At 46.2% G+C, this 16,180-nt stretch overlaps 1 protein-coding gene across 2 annotated transcripts in view; it reads left to right on the top strand.

Annotated features, from left to right (window-relative positions):
• The first annotated feature begins 11,851 nt into the window (after window positions 1–11,851).
• Window positions 11,852–16,180, top strand: part of ERI3 (ERI1 exoribonuclease family member 3) — a 130,500-nt gene continuing 126,171 nt past the window's right edge. The window contains exon 1 of one of the 2 annotated variants that reach the window (XM_048313661.1): window positions 11,852–11,914. The gene's annotated coding sequence lies outside the window, so the exon portion shown is untranslated. The other variant, XM_048313663.1, reaches the window with a different exon arrangement.

Raw genomic sequence — 16,180 nt, 5'->3', positions numbered from 1 at the left:
ACTTGCACTCACCATGTCAGCCACTTTCCTTTGTTAGCAGTGAGACAGTGAGTTGGTTAAGGCAAATGCACAAATTCCCAGGTGCCTGCAATGCATCATGTATATCCACTGAGGCTGCATGTATTAATTTCTCCCTGTTGTATGTGAACTATGTGAAAGGTCACTTCTTCCTGTCCTGTGTTCTAGGCTGGTTTTCAGGAGACTCCTTTCCATCCATCCTTCCATCAGTTCATCAAGCCACCCATGCACAGCACTCTTCTCCCTCCACAGGCTGTGACAGTGAGAGACAGACATAAGGTTTGACCAAGAGGTGTTAAACAGACCTGACAATTTGTGTGCTCTTGTAGGAAATCTCGAACTTCAGTAGCATCTGGGTCTTTCTCCCGGTGATGCTCTTGAAGCTGTCAGGTTTTAATTGTCCTGGAGATGTTCAGTGTCTCTCTCTTATGTCTTCAGAGCGTGTGGGTAGTTGACCCTGTTGAGTAATGTCATCTCATGAGACAGAAACACATGTTCATTGAGATAAGGGTGAGCTGTCTCCCACAAGGTTTGGAATCAGATCTCAGTTGGTCTTTCTGTTACACATTCTATTGGTGTGATTCCCCCCTCCACTGAAATCCTGCAGGGATATATTTCAGTGGGCTAATTATAAATTCCTTCTGTCTTGCAATAGCTGGATACAGCATGCCTGGTGGCATGAACCTCCCCTTCTTCATTCGTGTTGTGCACCTCTCTTGCTGCAGGCAAAAGTAATTTCCCCAGCCTAGAAATGTGATTTAATTTGACCTTGTTCACACGGGTTCTGCATCTTTTACATTCCCACCCCCAATGATAAAACAGGATCAGAGGAAATTGCAGTGATTCACAGTGATGCTCTGCCTCAGCCTCCAATTCTTCTTGTTCTTTCCTCTCCCTGCCATCTCTGCTCTGCCTACCCACCACAGCTACAGGGTACTTCTGACTGTAGGTGGAGGATGTAAGAGGGATGTAAAGATGTGGAACCACACGCTTGTGTCGTATCTCCTCTGCCAGGAGAGGCAAATTGTGTGTCTTTCCTTAGGAGACATTTCAGGAGTGAAAGGAAAAGAAACTGAGAGCGAGAGTGAAGAGGGAATATCATCAGAAACAAGGGGAGTGCTCTAGCACTCTGTTTGTCAACTGCTTCTGTAGCAGATCCTTACTTGCAGTCCCTGCCTGCCTGGATCCACTCCTTCAGCCATCCACTGCCTGCCCCAAGGCTGCTGTCCTAAACTGCAAAATCTACTGTCCGGTGGCTGCTGTCCCCAGTCTTCCCACTAACTCTTCCCTGAGATGGTAAGAATAAATTGTCTAATTTAAATACCTCAGCCGTGGACTCCTAGTGGTCCTATTTAGAGGAGCATCTGTGGAAATCCTTGCACTCCCCTTGTGCAGGTTCAGAAGGTCTTGTTTGTGGGATTCTCTCTCCCTTGTCCGGAATTTAGATGCTCAGCAGTGACACATAACAGTGAGCTTCTCTAGAAGACAGTATCTCTAGCTGTGTCAGAGGAGTGTTAATAATACAGTTGCTACTCTGCAGAATCCCAAAGCATATGAGATGCTTGGAGAGGCACATTCTGGCTGTGCATTGACTGCCTCCACCAGTAAACTTGGGCATGGGGACAGCAAGCCTTTTTACACCAGCTCAGAGAAGCTGTAAGGCATGACAAGAAACACTGGCTATCCATAGCATTAAGCTACTGAGCACTAGGGAAGCATGCTCACAGCATTCTTCCAGTAATAGGGATGGCATCAATTGTCAGCAAAGCAGACAATCTGGCTGCATGTGTCATTCAGACTTGTTAATGCTCTGTTTCTCACCTGCTAGCTTTCCCTTTTGTGCTGAACTATTACCAGAACCTTGGGAAACCTGCTGGGTCCAGTGCCAAATTATGTGAATCCTTTCCCTCCAAGTGCAGAAGATTTTTGTCTCATTTTAGGTGTGTGGGACTGTTATTCTTACAGGAAGTTTCTGAAGGGGATGAGAAATGTTTCAGATCCCTTAAGAGATCAGGGCTACATTTAATATTGCAACAGCTTTATCTAGAGAAGGTCATACTTGCTCTTTCTATCTCACTTCAGCAATTCACATCGAATGGAATATGGTCTAAACAGGTCATTTCTAACCCCAGGTTGTAGTGGGGTATCTTGGGACAGACAGGAAGGACCACAAGTGGTCTCTAAACTGCTGATAGTTGCAAGTGTTGAATGTTGAGCTTTTGCACTGAGAAGAGACTGGGAAGGGGCAGGATGGAGGAGGAGGAAAGTATGTCCTCTCATTAGCACTCTGTGAAGTTGGGAAACAGCTGCCAGAGCTGGGCACCACAGTGGGTAAAGGACAAAGCACTTGCATGTTTTGTACCCAGTTGGTCGAGCCTGATAAAGAGTAGGAGGATTTTGACCCGGAGAAGCTGAGTGAGTTCCTCCAGGGTGTAGACTTTAAGGCCTGAAGGTTCAATTCTGAGCATGTGGTGGGTTGTCTGCATGTTGACGGGCTGACCAGTGAATCAGTCTGGGGGATGGAGTAGTTTTATTGCTCTCCATCAGCTCGACACTTTCTCTGTCAACCAAAGCAAGATGCCTTGTTCCCTGGAGCCCCCAAAATGATGGCTTATGCCTCTCACTTGAAGGAAAAGGTCCACCTGCAGCAGCCTGGTCTAAAACCCCACAGCCTGGCTTCAAGAAGTGGCAGTAGGAGCTCATTTCCAGTGAACTGGATGTTTGCAGGGCACAGTGCAAGACTCGGTGAGATCCAAGCACTGCCCACTGCCAAGTAATGTTGTTGTGAGTAAGAGACTCATATAAGCCATCCATGGTTTCTATTCATTTTCTGCCACCCCCCCAGGCAGCTTGTGTGAGGCTGAACAAGTCGCTTGCTCTCTCTGGCTGCAACTAAACTTATCTTCATTATTGCACATTTTGGCTCACTTTCATCCTCTTCTATCGGGAGGAGTTTGCCTCCAACCCTGATCTTCAAGCAGGGATGAGCATGCTGATGCTCTTTCCATCCTCTCACAGTCTCGTGTCTATTTAAACTGTAATGTTTTAGGAGCAGGGACATTAACCCTCATCTGGATTAGCATTGCTCTAATGTAAATAATATTAGTTACATTATAGATGTTTCTGTAATTAGAGTTCCTGTTTCTATAGGCATTTAAACACCTCGTCTCCTCATTTGACAGTTATGTTATTTGATTTGTGTTCTCCTGATGTGGAGATCAGTACAGAAACCCTTTTATCTCTTCTCATGAGCAGGTTTAGACTATGATTGGATTTGATTTTTTTAGAAACGTGTGTAGGGAGGAGCCCACAGATACCAGGTGTGATTTGTGTAAGGTGGGATACAGCCATAGAATTTAAATGCAGGTTAAATAACATGGCAAGAAGCAGGGCTTTAATCAGTAGGGTTTTTACAAGGAGCATGAGGTAAGGACAAACCCTTTCAAAAGCAGGGGGAAAAAAAGAGCTGGCCTAGCTGGTAAAACCTTGGAAAAATTCACTTCCCTGTCTCCATTTGCCTACATTTTAAGTGGGACACAACAGTATTTGCTGGTACTCTGAGGGAAGCCCACTCATGAAAAGGTTTAGCAGAGATGATTTTATCAGAGATGCTTGCCTTGGCAGATGGCTGTATGCTTTAAATTTAAACAGAGAGGCATAAATAGTAGAAAAGAAAAGAGGGTAATAAGAAAAATATTAAACTGCCCAGTGCAAATCCTTGGGGAACTTCAATTGCAATAACTGACCTCCCATATAGCACCATTTATTTCATTCACTGGCAGCTTTATAGGTGCTTGTACAGCTACAGACGAACACCAATTTGCCAGTGCAGTTTGTTTTGATAACTGTTGTTTTCAATAAATCTATATTAAAATCAAAGGGAAAATTAAATAGACTGAAGTCAGTGGCACTAGAGATAAGGTAGCACATTACTACACAGGCCTCTTCAGCTGGAGGAGCTTTCCCTCCCATCCAGTGTAGGTCACAGGTGTGATGAATTTCAGTGGTCTCAGCTGTGCTTTCTGATGGCAGCCAATGTGAGTGAGAATTTTGGTGGGGGAAAAGAATTTTGGTATTTTCAAGCTCAGTTACTTTCAGGGCTGTAACAAAGGAGGAGGCTGGGGGAGGATGCACCACTCACTTTAACAGGCTCTTTCTCTTGGGTTTCAAAGGACAATTGCAAGTACAGAGGTCAAGGTCGCCAGCTTTTGAACTCTGTGCTGTCTCTCCCAGGACCCCTTAGGTGTTCCTGCTCCTATGTGACATTCCACACAGCTAGTACCTGTGGACTGAAAGAAGCAGGAGAAGCAGGATCTGCAACTGGTCCTCTGGCAAGTGGGATATCTGTGTCTCAGATTTTTCTGGACATGGCATGTCCTTCTCCTCTCTACCCGTGGCAGACTAGGTACCTCCTGCAGCATTAGGGGAAGTCCTGGTGGAAGAGAGGGAGGAGAGAAGAGAGAATAGAAACTCCAGGGAGAGTGCTGAGAAGGAAGGAAAGAAGAAAGAAAGGAAGGAAGGAGTGAGCTAGGGGAAATGATGGGAGGAAGAGAGAGGCTGGAAAAGGAAAGAGGGTCTCCAAACACTGGAGAGGAAAGACAAAGAGGCAGAAAATAGAATAAACAGAAGGGGAGATAGTGGGGAAGTTAAAGCAGTGTAGGCAGAAGGTACGTGAGAGCAAGGGTCTGACTCCCAGACCAGGCAGCAGCCCCCTACTCCCCTCCCTCTGGTGATTTTAGCTGTCCATTGGAGGTGAGTGTTTCTGGAGATAAAGGCGAGACTTAAGTTTGGTAAAAGGAGTTGCTCTGGTCAGGAGTTTAGGAACTACTTCAAAGACTTGGCCTCTGGACACTTGGAGCAGCAGGGGCTAGAACTATCCAAGTAATTATTTCGTTTCGATGGGGCAGATTAGAGGAATGTTGGGTCCAGGAAGTTTTCCGTAGCACAAAGAATCACAACTGAGTTCAAATAAACAGTGAACCTAAGAGATTTCATAGCAGAGTAAGTAATTTTTTTTTTTTTCCAACAGACCAGTTTTCTACCAGAAAACAATGATTGGAGTAACTGGGAGCATTTACTAGGATGTATCAACATTATCCAAGCTTTTGGTGAGACATTATTAAAAATATTCATATGTGGGTTTTGCTCTTTGGTTTTTTTCCTCCATCTCTTTCTGACAGTATTGTTTTATTCCTCTTATATGTTTATACCCCATTTGGTCCAAGCACTTGGCCTCAAACATGGAATCTCCTGAGCTGGGGGGAAACCAGGTGCTCTCTGGGTAAAGTATTTTTCCTTTGTGAAGTTTTGCTTCCCTGCCCACAGCAAAAATCAAACCATCAGTGATGACAGGCTTGTGCCAGACCCTTTGCCTGGCATCCATCAGACCAAAAGCTAGATCAGATTTTTCAGGAAAAATCATGTTCCCTGGGGTTGTTCAGACTGGGCCAGGCATTTCTTCCCCTGCTCTAGTCTCTTATGTCCATCTTTGAAAGGCATATTTGAAAAATAATTGTCAAAACCCATTGTTGCCCCAGCTTAGGGCAGGGATCCTTGTTGTTCCTGATATTCAGTTTCACAAAGACATTTAGCTGGTTTAATAGGAATCTTAAAAGAGGGTGGGGATTATGCCTGTCGATGTAATGTACAGTATGAGGAAAGGAAACAGTGTGGTGTAATGGATGGTTTGGACTTCTAGAAGGATGTAATAATAAAACAAAAGAAATGTCAAAGTGGTAAAGTGAAAAGAAATACACTATTTTTATTTGGGAATGTATCATTAACAACAAAAAAAATCCGAGCACAAAACTTTTTGTCCCAACGTAGGTCAAAAGTCTTATTTTTTGAAACCTCAGAATTTCCCAAGGGACACAAATTCCTCTGTTATTATTTTTGGCCAGCTGTCTCCCATATGACTGCCCGTGGAAAGTATTTTATCTCAGGTTAAAATCCCACACATAAAAATGTCTCTCTACCTTCCAGCAGGTGTGCTTGTCCTATGGGAAGATTTGCTTTATCAGCAATGTGTTTCTCCAGGAGAAATGCTTAATTTTAGATGTTTTTTCCATTTACACTTAGAGTTCAAGACACTTGAGCAGCGGCTCAGTATTGGGTGGCCTGTGCAGGCGTCAGAACCCTTCCTTTATACACTGTAACCCTATTAGCTAAAATACTGGCAAAGAGATTTTGGTGAAGTGTTTTTTTTTAACGTCCCATTAAAAATGTTTAAAATGTTTCAAAATGTCCCATTTCACCGCTGTTGATGCCCTCACTTTGAAATACGGCTTTCCCATGACGACATAGCTGTAAAACACATTCAATTTTTTCTTTTTTTTCTTCTTTTTTTTTTACTAGTTAGCAATGGAGTTTTGCTATAGCTATTAAAATATAAAGAATAAACTGCACCCAATTGCACAATATTTTTTACCAGGGTTAAGCCTGAATTTCTTTGTGGATGGCATTGGAATATCAAGATTAAGTATACAGTGCAAGCACAAGGGTTTTATGACATACAATAATGTAGCAAAACTTGTATTTCTTTACAAAATTGACATCACTGTTTGCCCTTCTTTCTTTGTACTTCTTGGGTCTGATTTTTAGGATCAAGAGTTGGAAAAGGCATGGTAGATGATTCAGTGCAGCTCCCTTGAACCAAAATCACGTTGGCACCAATGGGACATTTTACAGTGCTGTAAGTGGCTGGTTTCATGGTTCCCACCGCTCCTCTCGGAAGGTGATCCCACAGTTTAATGCATCATAGCCTCAGGAAGTTTCTCCTGATGTTCAGCCCATGTTTTCCTTTGGTCAAATATCTTGGGGAAATCCTTTGCTGAGGGGTCATTTTATTTTGTGTTTTGGTGCTGATGCCTTCCTGACACATGTAGGTAGTTTTTCTGCTCATCCCACCAGCAAAGTGGGAGGGAGGGGCAGAAGCTGGATTCACTGGGACCCACAAAAAAGGGAAGAGCACTGATATGCAGCCTGAGCAACACAGTTGTTTGTTTGTTTTGCATTTCACTGCATCCTCCTGCACTCTTCATTGAAGTGGGATTTTTTGGAGACAGGACCAGCCTGTCTGACTAGCTTTGTGTGCTCAGTCAATATGAGGTCCAGCAGGGACCATTTTGTCCAACTCAGCAAAGCACAGACTAGAGAAATAAAATGCTCCCATGCATCAAACCCTAGAGGTTTGCTCAAATCCAAGCAGATCTCCTATGGAGACATCCCATCCTGATGTGAAATGTCCAAGGCTCCCTTGTCCTCTGTTAACACAGCCCAGTCAATAGCCACTTTCTGATGTCCTGCAATGTTTTTCTAATGCACTTTATTTCCTAGCCTGCCAAGGGCTGTCCCTCTCACCTCTGTTTTAACTGGAAAAGGATTTCCACCCCATGGCCCTGATTCTGGCTGAATTAATGGTTTTTGAACTGAATCAGCACATTTGAAGTTAAAACAGATCCCCACTGAGTCTGTACATTTTTATTACTGTGCAAGGAGTGCTTAGGAAAATAAAAGGAACAAGAAAGCCCTGAGAGCGGACCACCCTGTTGAGGGGGGAAATGTAGAAATCAAGCATGTTTATATGAGTGATATTTATAGGGTCAAGTGACATATATTGTACGAGGCCTTGGAGCCCAGCTCAGGAATACCACATACCAGTCTGGGCATTCATACTCAAGAAAATTTAATTGAAACTGAAGCAGGTGCAGAGGAGGTCTACTAAGATGGAGTGGGAAATGGAAAGATAAGGTGGTAAGGAGACACAAGAAAAAATGGCTTGTTTAGGCCACCAAAGCAAAGATGGCAAAAATGATTGGGATCTGAGAGCTGCCTATAAATACACCAGGAGAGGCAAAGAAACCAACAAGTTAAATCAAAGGATCATTTTTCCAGAACAAATTAAACTAGCTATAAATACATTTTATCTGGGAATAAGAAGTTTTTCCATCTGTCAAGTAGAGAAAAGCTGAAGAAGCCTTGGGTTAGCATGGACAGGTAAAGAAACATATTTGAAGATGGAGGTTGATAAATTGGGATGTTGGAGAGGAAATTATATTACAAGATGGAGGAGAATGGCTCAGTATCCCTGGGACTCCTTTCCTGACCTATACTCCGCAATGTGGATTGCTTTTATCATCTGAAATACCCGTTTGCCTTTTCTTTGCTAAGGACATCAGCACCTTTAAAATCTCCTGTCATTGTCACCCAAGAGCCCTGCGCTGCATCTGCAAAGCTCATAGCCCCACAGAGCTGCTGTTGCTCCCAAATTCATCAAGGGGGTCACTGTCAAACAATGAGACACACTTGCTCCCACGGGGTTTGAATGAGCTGCTTTCTTTCAAAACACCCTTTAATTGACAGCTAGAAATAGCTTTCCATGATGACAGGCTGTCATTAATATCATTCACCAGAATGATACCCCAGTGATAGTGTATATGTTTAGAGGAAAAGGGAGAGAGAAATCCTCTGCAAACAAATGTTTCAACAGAATACATGAACTGAGCTGCGGTTTCAAGAATGACAACATGAATATAAAAATGTACATTGTGAATATTAGTATTCCCTTAAATACGTACTCACGTTGGTTAATGAGTCCCACCGGTGGCATTAGTAACTGAAGGATTTGGGTTGGCACGTTATTAACTTGTTAAGTAGAAAACAGTGATACAAAACTACTTGTCATGTGTATTATAAGACATTTAAAAGTTTCACTCAGCATAAGCAGCTGAACAGTACTAAAGGAGTTGCCTTTAAAATGAGCTGATGTTTCTTTGTGCCATAATCATGTAAAATCCAATTGCTTTAAAAGGAGCTGTGCTCCATGGGCCCTTGGGAAGGAGGCACTGGGAGAAAGGCTGGGAAATGTCCCTCCTTCTCTGTGCTGACCCAGCAGCAGGCAGAGACCTGATAGTTGATCTTGGGTTAGGATGAGCTCAGCCTTTTCCTCTCACAGAGGCACCCTTGCAGTTGCCACGTAGGGTCGGGGGGGGTTATTCTGTATTTTCTGCCTTACTCTGCCCCACTGGTTTGCTACTTTCTAATCAAGCTCTGTCCATCCATCGGCCCAGTGGTGGCTTAACATATGTGCTGAATGAAATGATGCCTTGTTAAGAAACTGTTGGGGTTTTTAAACAAATAAAATTTCAGGTAACTGTAGACCAGGTTCTTGCATCTGCTGGCAGCAGCAGAGGGATCCAGCCATAGGAGAGAAGGTCACAGCTGAAATTTTTGAGATGATTTCCACCCAAGGTTTGAAGATAGTTAGTTCTTCATGTAAATCAGGACAGAGCAGACACTGCCCCAGCATGGACCCTATTTCCGCTGGGCTCCTTCTAGCCATCTCAAAATCTCTAAAGTAGGACAAGCAATTAAGACACCAGAGCAACTCCTGAAACACACTTGCTCTTGGATAGAGTTGGTCCTGAGGCAATGGGGTCAATGGGACTGACATGGGCTGTGCTACCTGGAATAAATAAGGTGACCCTACTGAGCAACTATCAGCCCTTTGGCCACTCTTCCCTGCCTGCATGACCCAGTTTCTCAGCATTCCTTGCCCAGGGCCCCATGGCAATTGTCTGCCTTTACTGACAGAGTCCCTTGGGGAGGGAAGCTGTTCCCAGTGAGGATGCTACAGGAGCCATGTGCAGTGATGGGCACGCCACAGGATATCTATTGATCACCCTCATTTATTTTTCCAGAAGCCTGGAGTGAGCCAGATTAATCTGTAGGTGACATTTTCAGTGGCCTGCAGTGTTCATTTGAGGCATGCACGCCCACAAAAGACAGGCTCAGACATGAACAATACAGAAACAGTGACAATATTTCATAAAACATGGCTCTCTTCAAACTGGTTTGGGTGCTGATAGCTGTGCTGGAAAAAAATGCCCTCTTTGAAAGTGCAGTTGCTGAAGGGAATCTCTTTGATGTCCTGCAAACCTTGTTCGGTTCTCACAAGGGTCACGGAGGCTGGCAGAAGCCAAGGTGTGGCCCCTGGTAACTGCAGATAGCTCAGCTGGGAAAAGGGGTTTCCCCAAAAAAACTGGGCAGGAGGAAATCTGCCTGCTGTACTTCCTGGGAAACCTGGGAAACAGCACTAGGCTTGGCTGATGAAAAAAGGATATGCACACATCTATGGGCCATTCATTGTTTGTCCGGACCAAGGAATTACTTTTTACTGCAAGATGCAGAGGTCAGCAGAGGAAAGGCCTCTTCTCTTTCATCCTCTTAGAAACACAGGCAGGCTGTGAGCCCTAAATGTCAAGCTTTGGGGTTGTAGTATAATTTCAGCCAGTTTCCATTCCTGCTAAGGGAGGGCCAGGGACAGATTGCTCAAGGAACACCACAGTGCAACGGCCTTTGATTCACGCTCCTGGGCTCCTGGCAAACCATACATCAGTCATCAAAGACTTGACAAATCACAGTGATATAGCTAAGCTTAGAAGTAAAATTTCACATTATCCTTGCTTATGTGGGTGGGAGGCTGAGAGATGCCAAATCTAAGAGGGCTTAAAGGAACTCTTTCTATTATTAAATGGTTTGCTGTTGGTATTTTTATAGTTCTGACAGGCTACTTTCATGGTTCAGGCCTCCCAAGATCAAGGCCGCATACAAACAGGAAAGGATAAATCCAGCCTGAAGAGCCAGCAACTCAATTAAAAGCAGAAGAACCAGGCAGATTCAGTCAGGCAGCCAACCCATGCTGCATGGACCATCAGTCAGTGATCTCTGCACTCTGGTGCTTATCTTTGTCCAGTATTTTAAGGCATGGAGGCAGAGAAAGGCTTAAGGGATGATTTAAAGAGGACAGCAAGATGGCAGGTAGGACTGCTCCTGCCTGCAGGCAAAGGATGGGTGAGGTGGTCTCTAGAATCCCTTACAGTCCTATGTGCACGAGTCAGTGCTCTGAGTTTGCTAATTACACATATGAGGAGTATCAGGGGGATGCAAAGGAGCTGCTGGCTTGAAGTGTGGAGGTGTGAGTTAATGTGAGGAGCAAGCAAGGAAGCAATGCAGGGAATGACCCCAGCTAGAACACTTGTCATTGCAGCTGAGATTCCAAGAGTTGTGACTGTGTCAGTAGGCTAAAGATTAGTTATCACTGCAGGTAAGTTCAGAGAATCACAGAATTGTTAGGGTTGGAAGGGATCTCTGGAGATCATCCAGCCCAATCCCCTTGCCGAGGCAGGGTCACCAGAGCAGGTGACACAGGAACACTTCCAGGTGGGTTTTGAATCTCTCCAGAGAGGGAGAACCCACGACCTCCCTGAGCAGCCTGTTCCAGTATTCCTTGCCATGCTGTCTGGTAGTAGCTACTGTCCCCTGTCTAGCGGGCAGGGATGGGGGGCTCAGAACCCTTGCAGAGTGTGACAGCCAGTGAGATTTGACATGTCCTGACTCAGGGTACCAGCCATGTGAGTGGGAAGGAGGTGCCACAGCTCAGGGGTGTCTAGCAAAGACCAGGCACGGTCCAGACACAGGTTTAGGATAGGAGTGATGAGTGAGCACAGTAGGATGGAGGCGTCAGGGGTCGGGGGGGGGGTTGTCCTGGGGACACGGTGGGATGGCCCTTGAGGACACAGGACGGGTAAGTGGTGGCCTCCGGGTAGACGAGGAGTAGGGTCGGTAAGGAGAGGATGAGAGTCCGCCGGGCACGGCGGGGCGGGGATCGGCGCCCGGGGGCCCGGCGGGGCCGGCGCGGCGTCGAGGCGAAGCCACGCGGCGGGGCCGGACGGCCGGAACTACGATCCCCAGCGTGCCCCGCGGCGCGGCGCGCGGCACGCGCCTGCGCGAGGGGGCGCGGCGGGTCGGAAGCCCCGCCCCCGGCGGCGGCGGGCGGCGCTGCGGTTGGGCGGCGGCGCTGCCGCTCAGCGCGGGGTCGGGGGTCAGAGTGCGGGCGGTGAGTGGCGGTGCCGGGCACTCGTGGTGCGGAGTGCGGGGCGCGGGGCCCGGCCGGGCCGGGGCGGCCCCGCCGCGGGGGTGGTGCGGGAGGCGGGCGGCGGCTCGGCCCGGCCCTGCGGGGTTCGGCCGGCGCGGGGGGCCCCGCAGGCCTGGTGGAGACGTGGGGCCGCCGTGGCCCGGGGCGGGGGGTAAAGGCCCGGCGCGGAGCGGGGACGCGGCCCGGCCCCCCGCGGCGGCGGGGCTCCAACCGGGGGCGTGGGACGGCGTGTAGGGCTGCGGGCCGGGCGGGGCGGGGCGGGGGTGCCGGCGGGGACCGGAGGCGGCCCCGGCCCGAGGGGAGGGCGCGGGGTGGAGGCGCCTCGTCCGCTCGACGCCCGGGTTGCCGGGCCCTCCGCTCCCCGGCGCGGCCGTGACGGGAGGTCTTGAGGGTGGCGGTGGCAGCAGTCCCCCACATCCCAGCTGGAGCGGGATCAGTCGCTTTCAGGGCTTGAGGAAGGGAAAACAGCCCGTCTGCCCAGGGGGTGGGCACGGGCTGAGCTGGAGGCAGCAGCAGCAGCAAAGATTTTTTATGTTTTGGGATGTGGAGGTTCATAGGTGGAAGTAATGAGGGAGTAGGAGGTTTGAATTTTTTTTTTCTTATTTTTTTTACCCTGTGAGATTGAACAGATCACCTGTCTCATATCTTGAGAGTGAAGTAAACTTGAGAAAGCTTAGAAGTACAGTCTGTTTACTTGTTTCCTGAGTGGCAGTAGGAATTTCTTCTCCTTTTGTTTTCTTGCTGCTATGCTGTTACAGGTGTTTCTTCCAAACTGAGATGTATGAAGAGGTGTTGTCATTTACTGCCTATGTTTTGTCTTTTACAAGTCCTGTGTCTGGTGGATTTACGTGGTCATTGCTGGCCTGTTTGCTAATAAGTGTAACATTTGTTTTGCTACTTCTTTACTTACCTAGTTTCTTTATTGAGCTTTTGGTTCCAGAGATGGTGGATTGACAGCTGCTGTTTAGTCTGAACTCTTAATATTCTTTCAAGCTGTGATGCAAGGGACCAGCAAGTTTTCTAATATGTTAATGCTTGCACTGTGCCTCAGGAAGGATGAGGTACGCAGGGCTCCAGGAAAGTACATCTCCAGAGCACTTGTCCCATCAGATGCTGTTGACAGCTGTTTGAGGATTTTACTTGATTTCTTTCTACTGGTAACTTGAATTTCTTTTGTACTGTAGTGTCTTTTTGCAACTTTGTAGCATCGCATATCACTTGATATTAAAGTTGACATTTGAACTTTTATCCAAGAATGAATTATTCTGAAATTCAGTAGTATGTTAGAAGTCCAGTTGGTTAGTCTTCACTGCGTAGGCTTGGGAAATTTGATCTCAGATGGTGTTTTTTATTTCAGATATTTTTGCTTCCATTTTGAAGCACTGAATTCTGCCCTTTGCAACTGAATTTTCATGTTAATTTACAGTGTGGACTAAATGCTTGTTTTGTTTCAAAGAGTGGCCCTGTTGACCTTTTATGCGTCTTGTTCATCCCAAACTTTGGATTGCTCTACATGAACAGTGTGTTGGGGTTGGTATTCTTTTGTAAAGTTAGTGTGTCTAGACAGATTTGAGTGTTACCAAAATCCAAAAGAAGAAAGTGATTAAAGAATTTTAAAAAATGCCTATGTGCTTGATGCTAAATAAAGAAGACTGTGGGTTGAATATACACTGATAGCACCTAAAGTTTCTGCTTTGCACTTGAGAGATACTTCAGTTTGCTTTCTTTAGAAGGCCTGATTGCAGCTGGTTTGGTGCTTATCTTGTTTTGATTCTGTAAACTTTGGTAGGCCTTAATTTGATTTCGATTTTTTTTTTTTTTTTTTTTACCCCCTAAAATTTGGAAGTAGAGTTCTGGAAGATACTTCAGTGTGTGAAGTATTTGCACTTCACCTGTCCCTGTATCAGTCCTGTAGCCGCCTGCAGTGAAGGGCCTCAAGGCTGTGGAGTGCAGGTATGGTGACGTCCAGGTAAATGGTGCAGGACTGCCCACTGTGCCTGGGCTTGCAGGAGAGCATGGAAGGCTGTAAGCAACTGTGCTTTTGTCACAAGTCTGTCCTTGGAGCTGAAGCAGGTATTTTTGCTCGAAATGGTCCTGCTGAGACTCCTGGTGTTTCACTCTAGTAGTGATGAGCTAATGTACCAGTATGGTGCCATGGCAAGCAGGGGAATGAGGGAAGAACTGGACAACTTGTGGCTGTCAAAACATAACCTAGAGCAGAAGTGCTGGCTGTGCTAGGGACCATTTGGACCATTTCCCTTCCCTAAGAGAGGTGATCTCAGCTGGCCTCTGGCCAGCTGAAAAGTTATGTTCTCTCTAGATATGTTGTGCAGGTAAAGATACTTCTCTTCCAAACAACAAAAAATTTTTTTTAATTTCAGCTGTATTTGTTACAATAATTTTTTTTACTTTTCTGTGGTTGAATATTAGGGTCAACATCTTCCCTGGAGGATTTTCTGGGCTGAGACTGGGTTGTGTGGAAACCATGCCCCATTGTAGCTGCTACCCTGCTTGGAGCCTTTGCCAGTGTATCAGGACAGAGCTTTGCCAGAGTTCTGGCTTTCTTTTAACACTTTTGAGTTCATTTGTGAAGATCAAAAGTTACCAGTTTATCGAGCAATGCAAATCTTGTCTCCCCGATCCAGGCGGGGATTCATTTGGCACTCAGGTGTTAACCTTCATTTTTCAGATAACGAAGGTGTGCAGCTGTATAAGTGGTTTGAACAACTGTGGCATTCATGTGTATGAAAATGAAGTAATTATGCGTGCCAGATTCCATTAAACAAAGGGTGGCCTACTATGTCTCCTTTCCACTAAATCAGGCCAATATGCAATAGTAGCTTTTACTGACTAGATGCGTAGTAGCTACAGATCTCTGGCTCCTGGCACTGGGAGCTGTGCTGAGGATTGAGAGCACTGAAGTGCCATAAATTTCAGAACTTGTCTCAAAGACCAGGGCTGGGAAAGTTTGAATGAAAACTAAGACATATTATTTTTTGACAGCGAGTTGATTGACCATTGGAACAAGCTGTTCTGAAGGTACTGGGGAACCTCCATTCTTCATGCTGCAATTCAAGGCCAGAAACTTTTCTGAAAGCTGTTAAGCCTTTGGGCTTGACTAAGGAAATGGAAACTTAAGGGCCAGCATTATATGAGGTTGAGACAGCATGGTCTGATGGGCTTTGTGAATTCAAGTTTAATGTGTCTACGCTGCTAGAGCCAAGATGACTTCTCCATTCTCTGCAAAGTGCCACGTCATCCCAGGTGTCTTTGTCCTGGTCTGAGTGCGTGGTTTGGTGAGAGGCTGAGCTGACCAACAGCTCCCAGTGGCTTATGTCTCTCCTGCCTCTGCCAGTGTGGGCCCATTCTCTTCTTTGAGCTTTGGTATTTGTCCAGCCTGGCCCTGAGCTAATTCGTCTCACTAAACCAGCCGGAAACTATCTTGTTTTAATTGTGTTTTATTCTGGCTGTGCTAGTCCTTTTATAGGTTCCTGTGGTTGAATCGGCTCACAGAAGGGCCAGACGAGCTCAGGAACTGGTGTAATGTAATCAGCAGGAGAGTAAGACTGGGAGGGAAGGACAGGTCTGCCTCCTTTTGGCCTCCCAGAACTATTGGCTTGGTTAACTTCATTTTGTGTAGTTTCACACTGGTGCATTTTCTAATGGCTCCCAGACAGAGGCAGGAGGCTGGACTAGAGGATTTTTGGTCTAATCCTGTGCAACTTTCTTTTCCTTAATAGCAAATCTGTTCTTCCTCTTCAGCTTTTGCTGTATGTGTCCCTGTTATTGCTTCTTTGTTTTAATTTTTGTTCTTTCCTTTCTCTACGTTTCTTCTAAGTGACCAGTCCTTTGCTGTGTGGAACTTCTTCAGACTCCAGCTTAGACCCGTTTGCTCATCTGCAGTTACTCTTGGAGAAGGTTTAAAAATACACAGCAAAGCCTGTCTTAGGAGACCAGTCAAGGAGCTGACGAAAGTGGGTTGCCTAGCAGAGGTGGCCTAATAAAATTGGAGTGGAATTGTGCTGTGCATCTTTGGGACGGCTTCTGGGTGGTCTGTTCAGACAAGTTCATGTCCTGCTGGTGTGGAGTCTCATGTGGGTTTCACTGTGTTGTCAAGTGAACTGAGATGTGTTTGTTTCCCAGCCTTGTAGGGTGCCATAGCTCCAGCAAGTGCTTCCCTAAGTAATCAGCGCCTTCGGCCTCGCACATTGTGATCTCACAAGCCAT

Source organism: Corvus hawaiiensis, chromosome 9 (assembly GCF_020740725.1).
Source record: "Corvus hawaiiensis isolate bCorHaw1 chromosome 9, bCorHaw1.pri.cur, whole genome shotgun sequence".
Taxonomy (NCBI): Eukaryota; Metazoa; Chordata; class Aves; order Passeriformes; family Corvidae; genus Corvus; species Corvus hawaiiensis.
This window is presented reverse-complemented; position numbering and strand designations above follow the sequence as displayed.